Source organism: Camelus dromedarius, chromosome 12 (assembly GCF_036321535.1).
Source record: "Camelus dromedarius isolate mCamDro1 chromosome 12, mCamDro1.pat, whole genome shotgun sequence".
In the NCBI taxonomy this organism is placed as follows: Eukaryota; Metazoa; Chordata; class Mammalia; order Artiodactyla; family Camelidae; genus Camelus; species Camelus dromedarius.
Genome location: NC_087447.1, coordinates 10,573,091 through 10,582,121, shown reverse-complemented (window position 1 = coordinate 10,582,121; position 9,031 = coordinate 10,573,091). Strand labels below are relative to the sequence as shown.

The 9,031-nt window shown below is 39.4% G+C and overlaps 1 long non-coding RNA gene across 1 annotated transcript in view; it reads left to right on the top strand.

The window, feature by feature from the left end:
* Nucleotides 1-1,656, top strand: part of LOC116155293 (uncharacterized) — a 44,228-nt gene extending 42,572 nt beyond the window's left edge. Inside the window, exon 4 of the long non-coding RNA XR_010383334.1 lies at nt 242-1,656. This is a non-coding gene — a long non-coding RNA (uncharacterized LOC116155293). The remainder of the gene's footprint in view (nt 1-241) is intronic.
* Nucleotides 1,657-9,031: the final 7,375 nt, after the last annotated feature.

Genomic DNA, 9,031 nt, shown 5'->3' with positions numbered 1-9,031 from the left:
AGTGAGAATAAATTCTGTGAATGACTGTTGTCAGCAATGTTTCCTCCTTTCCCATTCCACTTTGTTATATTTTATTTATGTCTCTTGAGAGATTAGATTTGATGAAGGGAAAGGGCTTATAACACATAAAAATGGAAGTAGAAGTTTTAAGTCTGAAGTTGGGGCAGGGAGGGTGGGGAGCCTGGCACACAGGAAGATCTCTGGCATAGTGGTTTATGACGTATGATTTTTCTTCCCTAAGATAGATGCCCCGAGAGTTTTCCAGCCCAGGAGGAAACCCATGAAGATATACATCAAAGCTGGACTTTCGGTGTGCCAGGAAGGATGCTACCTGTGAGAAATGTAGTCTATCATAGTTCTTCCAAGAACTATTAGAGAATACTCTCAGTTTGGTTTTAAAATGTTTGTTCTGGGTCAGCAAGATGGCAGAATAGGAGGTCCCCTGTTATATCCTACCCAAGCAATAATAATTTTAGCAGCCGTTCATGGACAGAACTTCCTGTGTGGAAGCTTTGGGTTCCAGGTAGGAGGTTGTGAAACCGCAGTGGAGCCATCAAGGAGGCTGTATTAAGAAAGCAAACCTGAGAGTGGGGGTTCTAGCTCAGTGGAAGAGCACGGGCTTGGCATGCAGGAGGTCCTTGGTTTGGTTCCCAGAGTCCCTGTTAAGGGGAAAAAAATTTTAAAAAAGAAAAGAAAAGTGAAAAAAAAAAGTATATGATCCTTAAGAAAAAAAAAAAAAGGCAAACCAAAGAAGACAGACTTGCATTCATACGAGCGAAAGCACAGATCTGCCAACTCTAATTTTTCTTCCCAGCCTGTTATTTCCCCTGTTGTTTCCTGACAAGGAAGGCTCACTGGCCACGGTCCTGGCTGCAGACCCGAAAACAGCCTCCTCCCCTAGGGGACCTGGCTACAGCTCAGTTTGGCCTTGGTCCTGTGAACAGTACCATCAGCCAAGGGATGTCGGAGAAGTCATGCCCACCTGAGCCTTGGGTAATAAGCCTGCCCATCTTGGTTGGGTCTTTGGACCCCAAAGCAGCCTGTGACCTGGATCTAGCCTCAGCCATGGTCTGGGAGCAGTCCTGCCAGCCCAGGGACGTGGCAGGAGGCGTGCCCATCAAAGTTAGGAGGCAGGCTCCCTGACTTTGATTCAGCTGTGGATCCTGAAGGGACCCTGAGACTTGGCTCCAGCCCCTCTCAGCTGTGGTTCAGGGCCAGTTCTGTCCACGCAGAGACCTGCCCAGTGACCCAGCAGGAGCCATGAGCATTTGTGTGCCTGGTAACAAGCCTGCTGTCTGCAGACCCAACTGAGAACTCAGCAGCAGCCAGGTGACTAGTTCTAACCTTGTTTGACTGATCCCAGAGGTAATCGCATCAGCTCAGGGGCCTGACAAGAGAAAATCGTTACATATCAGAAACAATATGTAAAGATGAGGACGTGTTTGCTCCTTCAAATGTACAGACACCAATGTGAGGCCACAGAGATCCCAAAGAAGCAGGCAAACACGACACCACCGAAGGAAACTTACTAATCAATAGATTGAACAGACACATACAAAAAACATAGGGAAGAAGCTCCTTGACATTGGTCTTGGCAATGATTTTTTAAATTTATCTTTTTATTGATGTATAGTTGATGTACAATATTATATAAGTTACATGTGTACAACATAGTGATTCATAATTTTTAAATATTATACTCTATTTATAGTTATTATAAAATATTGACTATATTCCCTATATATAAGCTATATATATATTTTAAATTGAAGTATAGCTGATTTACAATGTTTCAGGTGTACAGCAAAGTGATTCAGTTATATATATACATGTATTTTTTTTCAGATTCTTTCCTATTATAAATTATTATAAGATATTAAATATAGTTCCATGTGCTATATAGTAGGTCATTGTTGTTTACTTTATATATAGTAGTATGTATCTATTAATCCCAAATTCCAAATTTATTCCTCCCCTCTTTCCCCTTTGGTAACCCTAAGTTTGTTTTCTATGTCTGTGAGTCTATTTTTGTTTTGTAAATAAGTTCATTTGTATCATTCTGTTTTTTTTTTTTTTTTAGATTCCACATATAAGTGATATCCTATGATAACTGCCTTTCTCTTTCTCACTTACTTCACTTAGTATGATGATCTCCAGGTCCATCTGTGTTGCTGCAAATGACATTACTTTATCCTTTTTTATGGCTGGGTAGTATTCTGTTGTATATATGGACACACCACATTTTCTTAATTTATTCATCTGTTGGTGGACATTTAGGTTATTTCCATGTCTTGACTATTGTAAATACTGCTGCTATAAACATTGTAGTGCATGTATCTTTTTGAATTAAGAGTTTCCTCCAGATATATGCCAAGGAGTGGGATTGCTCGATCATATGGTAACTCTATTCTTAGTTTTTAAAGGAGTCTCCATACTGTTTTCCATAATGGCTGCACCAAACTACATTCCCACCAACAGTGCAGAGGGTTCCCTTTTCTCTACTCCCTCTCCAGCATTTATCGTTTGTGAACTTTTTAATGATGGCCATTCTGACTGGTGTGAGGTGTTACCTCACTGTAGTTTTGACTTACATTTCTCTAATAATTAGTGATGCTGAGCATCTTTTCATTTGCTTATTGGCCATCAGGCAGTGATTTTTTTTTTTTTTTGATATGGCACCAAGAGCATAAATAACAAAAGCAAAAATAAACAATTGGGACTATATAAAAGTGAAAATCTTCTGCATAGCAAAGGAAACCATCAGTAGAATAAAGAGGCAACCTAGGGAATGGGAGAAAAAATACATTTATCAGTAACCATATATCTGATAAGATATTAACAATTAAAATACATAAGGAACTCCTTACAAGTCAATAACAAAAAACCCAAATAATTCCATTAATTGGCAAAGGACCTGAATAGACATTTTTCCAAAGAAGACACACAAATGGCCAACGGGTACACAGAAAGGTGCTCAGTGTCACTGTCATCAGGGAAATGAAAATCAAAATCACAGTGAGCTATCACTTCACACCTGTTAGGATGGTTAAATGAAAAGAGATAACGAGTGTTGGAGAGGATGTGAAGAAAAGGGAACCCTTGTGCTCTGTTGGTGGGAATGTAAATTGGTATAGTCATTATGAAAAACAGTATGGCGTTTTCTCAAGAAGTTAAAAGCAGAACTATCATTTGATTCAGCAACCTCAATTCTGGGTATATATCCAAAGGAAATGAAATCAGTATTGTTGCCGAACTCAAGAAAACAATACTGAGAGACAAGCGCTCAGTAAAGGAAAAGTAGCTTTATTTTAAGGAAGCCGTCAACCTGGGGAGAAGATGGACTGCTGTCCTTAAGAAGCAGCTCCCAACTCCGCACATTTTAGCCAAGATTTACATAAAAAAGTGAATGAAGAAACAGCTGCAGGCTAAGGGCTGGGGGTAGGCGGCTCTCCTATTTTCAGAGAATGTGTTCATTAATCATGAGGTGCTTTGCTGACATTAGAGCTTGAGTGTGGTCATTATACTGTCCAGATCAGCACATCTGTTCTAGGGCTCAGTGGTTATACAGTTCTGGAAAAACAAGAACAAAGGCAGAAACAGAGCAAAATGGCCAAAGTGAAACAGGAACCAGTGCATCAAACCGCAGAGCTTTGACTATTAATAGCCTTTGACTGTAAAACAAGCAAGGTTACAATTTCTCAGAGACACTGTCCTCTCATGATCTTTGCAGCATTGTTGACAATAGCCAGGATTATGTTGTCAACCTAAGTGTCAACTGATGACTCGATAAAGAAAATGTGATATATAATGTGATATTACTCAGCCACGAGAAAGAAGGAAATCCTGCCATCTGCGACAAAAAAATTGATGACCTTGAAGGCATTGTGCTCAATGAAATAAATTAGGGAAAGACAGATACTGTATGATATCTCTTACACGTGGCATCTGAAAAAAGTCAAACCCATAGAAGCAGATGGTAGAATGGTGGTTGCCGGGGCTGGGACTTGGTGGGGAAGCAGGAAATGCTGGATAAAGGGTACAAATTTTCAGCTATAAGATGAATATATTCTGGGGATCTAAGGTATAGCATAGTGCCTGTAGTTAATAATAGTGTATTGTAGGCTTGCAGTTTGCTAAGAGTAGATCATAAGTGTTCTCCTCCTCACATATAAAAATGGTAATTATGTGATTTGATGGATGTGTTAATTAGCTTGATTGTCATAATCATTTCACAGTATGTATGTATATTAAATCACCTTGTTGTTCACCGTAGTGTATGTGTGTGTATATATATATACACACACATATATATACAGTTTTTGCTTGTTAATTATATCTCAATAAAGTTGGGGAAAAAGAATATATCAGCTTAGCTCTGGACTTAATTATGACGTCTTTTCCTGCATTTTCTTCTTCTGGTCATGATAATATGTTGATCACCTATGGGTTTGTCTCTGTTGTCTATTATAGTGGACAGATCCATTTATTGGTCACATTTTATTACGTCTAGTTCATTTGGTCTTCATCACTTCCACAGTTCTCCAGCCTCTTCAAAATATGATTTAAAAATTTTGTCATTTTTCCTAGTTATTTGCATCAGAAGCAACGTCCTGCAGCTACAAACTACTTTCTCATTTGTCCTAAAACTATTTCGTTTATACTTAAATATCCTCCACGGCTCCACTGAAACTGGTCTTATCAAGATCCCAAGTCGTGTCCATGTTGCTGCTCTCAATGTTGATTTAAAATTCTCCTTTATCTCAACTGACAATTGATTACTCTTTTCTCCTTGAATACTTACTTTACTTGGCTGGAGCACTATATTTATGGAGTTTTTTCTCTCTACCTTTCCGACTGATCCTTTTTGGTCTCCTCTTGCCGGTTCTTCCTAATGTGCCTGAATCTTCTGAAAATCGTAATATTCTAAGGTTCAGTTCCTGGAACTCTCCTTGAGTTTTTGTGATCTCATTAAATCTCCTTTAAGTGACCCCTAGATATTCCTAAAATTTGTATCTCCATACGGGAGATCTTAATTCTAGACTTGAACTTGGGCTTGGCATTGTGACTTTCTTGGATCCATAGGAAGTTAGCAAATACGATGTAAGTAGAAGGTTGAAAAAGCTCTGTGGTTTGAATCCGGAGACTCACCATGTGTATGAACATGAGCTAGCCTGCTGGAAAAGCCATACAGTGCAGAACTGAGACAGTCTAGCTGTCAGCCTGCCAACCCCCGACACTGAGTGAGGTAGTTTTAGATCATTACACATGAGTTGAGCTACCAGATGAATAAAATAACCCCAGGCAAGATTAAGAGAATAACTACGTAGCTAAACCCAGCCCAAATTGCTGATTTGTGAGAAAATGATTGTTTTAATCCAGTAGGTTTTGGAGTGATTAGTAATGCATCAGTAGATAACTGATATACCATCCTTAGAATTTCTTCTACTAACATAGTTTAAGCAGTTGCAAGCGGAACATCTATTTCATTCCTAGATACATGATGACTTATTAGCTGATGTCACAGACCTCTATCAGTCAAAACACTCTTATTGTCACTCTGGTTCTGTTACCAATTAAAGTAATTGCTCCAACCTTGTCTTTGATGATTAAATATTGTCAACTAATCTTGGCTCATCTAGGATCCCATTAGACTGACTGAGATAATTTTTTTTCTTATTAATTTGTTGAAGTATAGTTGGTCTACAATGTTATGTTAATTTCTGATGTACAGTAGAGTGATTCAGCTATATATACATATATTCTTTTTTATATTCTTTTTTATTATAGGCTATTATAAGGTATTGAATATAGTTCCCTGTGCTATACAGTAGGATTTTGTTATTTATTTTATATATAGTAGTTAGTATCTGCAAATCCCAAACTCCTAATTTATCCCTCCATCCCTGCCCCCCCATAACCATAAGTTTGTTTTCTATGTCTGTGAGTCTGTTTCCATCTTGTAAATAAATTCATCTGTGTCATTTTTTTAGATTTCACATATAAGTGATATAATATGGTATTTTTCCTTCTCTCTGGCTTACTTCACTTAGTATGACAATCTCCAGGTCCATCCATGTTGCTGGAAATGGCACTATTTTATTCTTTTTTTATGGCTGAGTACTATTTAATTGTGTGTGTGTATCTCTCTATATCTGTCTCACAACTTCTTTATCCAATCATCTGTCAATGGACATTTAGGTTGCTTCCAGTAGTGCTTTTATGAACTTTGTGATGCTTGTAGCTTTTTGAATTAACATTTTCTCTGGATATATGCCCAGGAGTAGGATTGCTGGATCATATCGTAAGTCTATTTTTACTTTTTTAGGGAACCTCCATACTGTTTTCCATAGTGGCTGCACCAAACTGCATTCCCACCAACAGTGTAGGAGGGTTCCCTTTTCTCCACACCCTCTCCAGCATTTGTGGGCTGTTTAATGATGGCCATTCTGACTGGTGTGAAGTGATACCTCATTATAATTTTGATTTGCATTTCTCTGATAATTAGTGCTATTGAGCATTTTTTCATATGCCTATTGGCCATTTCTATGTCTTCATTGGAGAAATGTTTGCTTAGGTCTTCTGCCCATTTTTGGATTGGGTTGTTTATTTTTTGTTGTTGTTGAGTTGTATAAGCTGTTTGTATGTTCTGGAAATTGAGCCCTGTCAGTAGCATTGTTTGCAAATATTTTCTGCGATAATTTCAATGGCCAAGTCTCTCACTACCATTCTCAACCATCTCCCCTCAGTAGTTCATTTCCTAATGTCATAGTTAAGAGAGTATTCTCTGGACCTTCCCAAGGAAGAAAGAGGCTAGGTGAGTGGGCGGCACATAATAAATCCTTGTCAACATCTTTAGCATCTCCTTAAGCATTAGACAGTGCATTTCTGGCCTCTCATTCTTGCTAATGTAGGTCACTATTAAGTCCAGCTTTCAACCAAAGAAAATGTTGGGGTCACTTTCTGTTGCTCAAGTTAGCACATTTCATAGTCTCTGATAATTGCATCTACATTAATAAGTTTGGCACGATCCAACAGTATGTTCTGTTTTCTTTGATCGAATACACCAAGAATCCAATTCCAAATATGTTTCCTAGGTTTTCGAAAATGTGAATTAGAAAGGTCTCTTAATTATTTTAGCTATCTCTTGTTGGATCAAACTTTGCACTTGTCTTCTTGGGGCACACTGGGATCAAACCCTAGTGATGGTTCCAGAGACAATAAGTGATTGTAGTTCTAGGCTGTAAGAAGAACAGGCACCTCTTTGCAAGAAAATGGTCTCAGATTACTTCAGGGTCTTGAGGCAAAGGAAGGCTAGCCCATTCAGTCAGAACTGGAGAAGCTGATTCTTTTAACAAGACAGTTTCAAAGTAGTTCAGTGATTAAGATTCTCAGGTTCTTTCAAGTATATTCAAAATACTCATCTTGATTCTTGGGACCCCACCCTTTCCTAGTCAACGATCAAATCCTTGCAACAGAGACCTTGGTGGGCTGTATGCTAAAATTGCATTGTAATTCTGCAAGCTGCGCACTTTGATTTTGGCTTTAATTCTCAGCTTCCTCTGGCCTGTGGCTATAAGAAATAATTCCATCCTGTCAGGCTTGTATAGCAGCTCTCTGATTTTCTGAACATACGATGAACAGAGAAGTTAAGATCTTGAATTTAAAATTTTATTCCTGTAAGCTGATCCGTGATGTCAGAAGCAGCCATCTCACCCCATAGTCTCCTTAATCATTATCATTGGTATCACAGCCAAGTGTGGAAGCTAACTAATCTTCAGAAAGCTTGCCTTCAACTGGCTCCTCATGGCAAGAAACAATGGGTGACGAATTAAGTAGTGCGATGCCACCGCGTGTCACAGATGATTAATATCTCATTTTCTACTAACAGTGAGGAATTTTAGAAGAGCTGAAAGGGTAATTAGGAGAAGATGAGGCAACCCAGAGTTTAGCAACTGAAGATTGTCACTCCCATAGACCTGGAAGGGTCTATAATGGAACTGAATGGAACTATGGAAGGTAGGGCTGCCTGGCAGGATGTAGACTCACTGGAGATGTCTCAGAAGAAGAGATTAAGGGGGAGAAACACCCTAGATCCTCCTCTTCTCCCAACCTCCAATCTGCCAGCAGGGTCCTCTCTGCTCTACCAGCAGCAGTGAGGTTGGAGGCAGATTCATAATCAAACTCATTGAGGCATAGTAGGTTTCACCCAGGAGCAGGTCTACCTAGCCATAAGAAAGGATACAGGATATGAAACTACTCAGCAAGCACCATATCACCATAGAGGAGATGTCTCAACACCCAGGCGCAGCTTCGGATGTTCCAGTCACTCTACGCTTGAAATGGGCGTGGCCATGAGAGATGAGGCTTGCGTGTAGATGGACAGCCTTAGCTCAAGGAAATCATCAGTGCTGGGGTCTCTTCACCTTTTCTACCTACCTAGTTACACACCTCCTCAGGTATGTGTGGCTAGCCCTAACTCTCTGGGGCAGCAACCACAAAGCAATCCATAGTCTTTATTGTCACTTATCTTGCACCTGGTGTAGGTAAATTCATAACAATTTCTTGAGTTAATATGAGGAGTATTAACCAAGGCTCAAATTCCCAAGCATCCTTAAAGCTGGATGACAGGCCATAGTACCAGCTGTAAATCCCTACCATTCACCTTCCCACTGATGATGCCGATCTGGAAGCCAGTTAGTAGAGAGGCCTGGGGAAAAAAGTTTGCAGGGATCAGTCTTCTAATTCAGAGCTGAGCAGAATTAGAAGCTCCTACATTGGCCAAATGGCCGGCAGACACTCTTCAACTTCTATAACTGTCTTCCACCTCCACCATTGTATCAAGGTCCTCGGCTGATGTCACCAACAAGTGGTTTCCAAAAATAATGGACAGCTTTTAGTTTTCACCTAATGTGACCACTTTTTAAAAAAAAACAACTTTAAAAAAAATATGTATATAATTCACATGCGACACAATTCAGCCCTGCAAAGTGGTCTCAATGGTTTTTGGCTCAGTGGTCTTGTGTGTATTCAC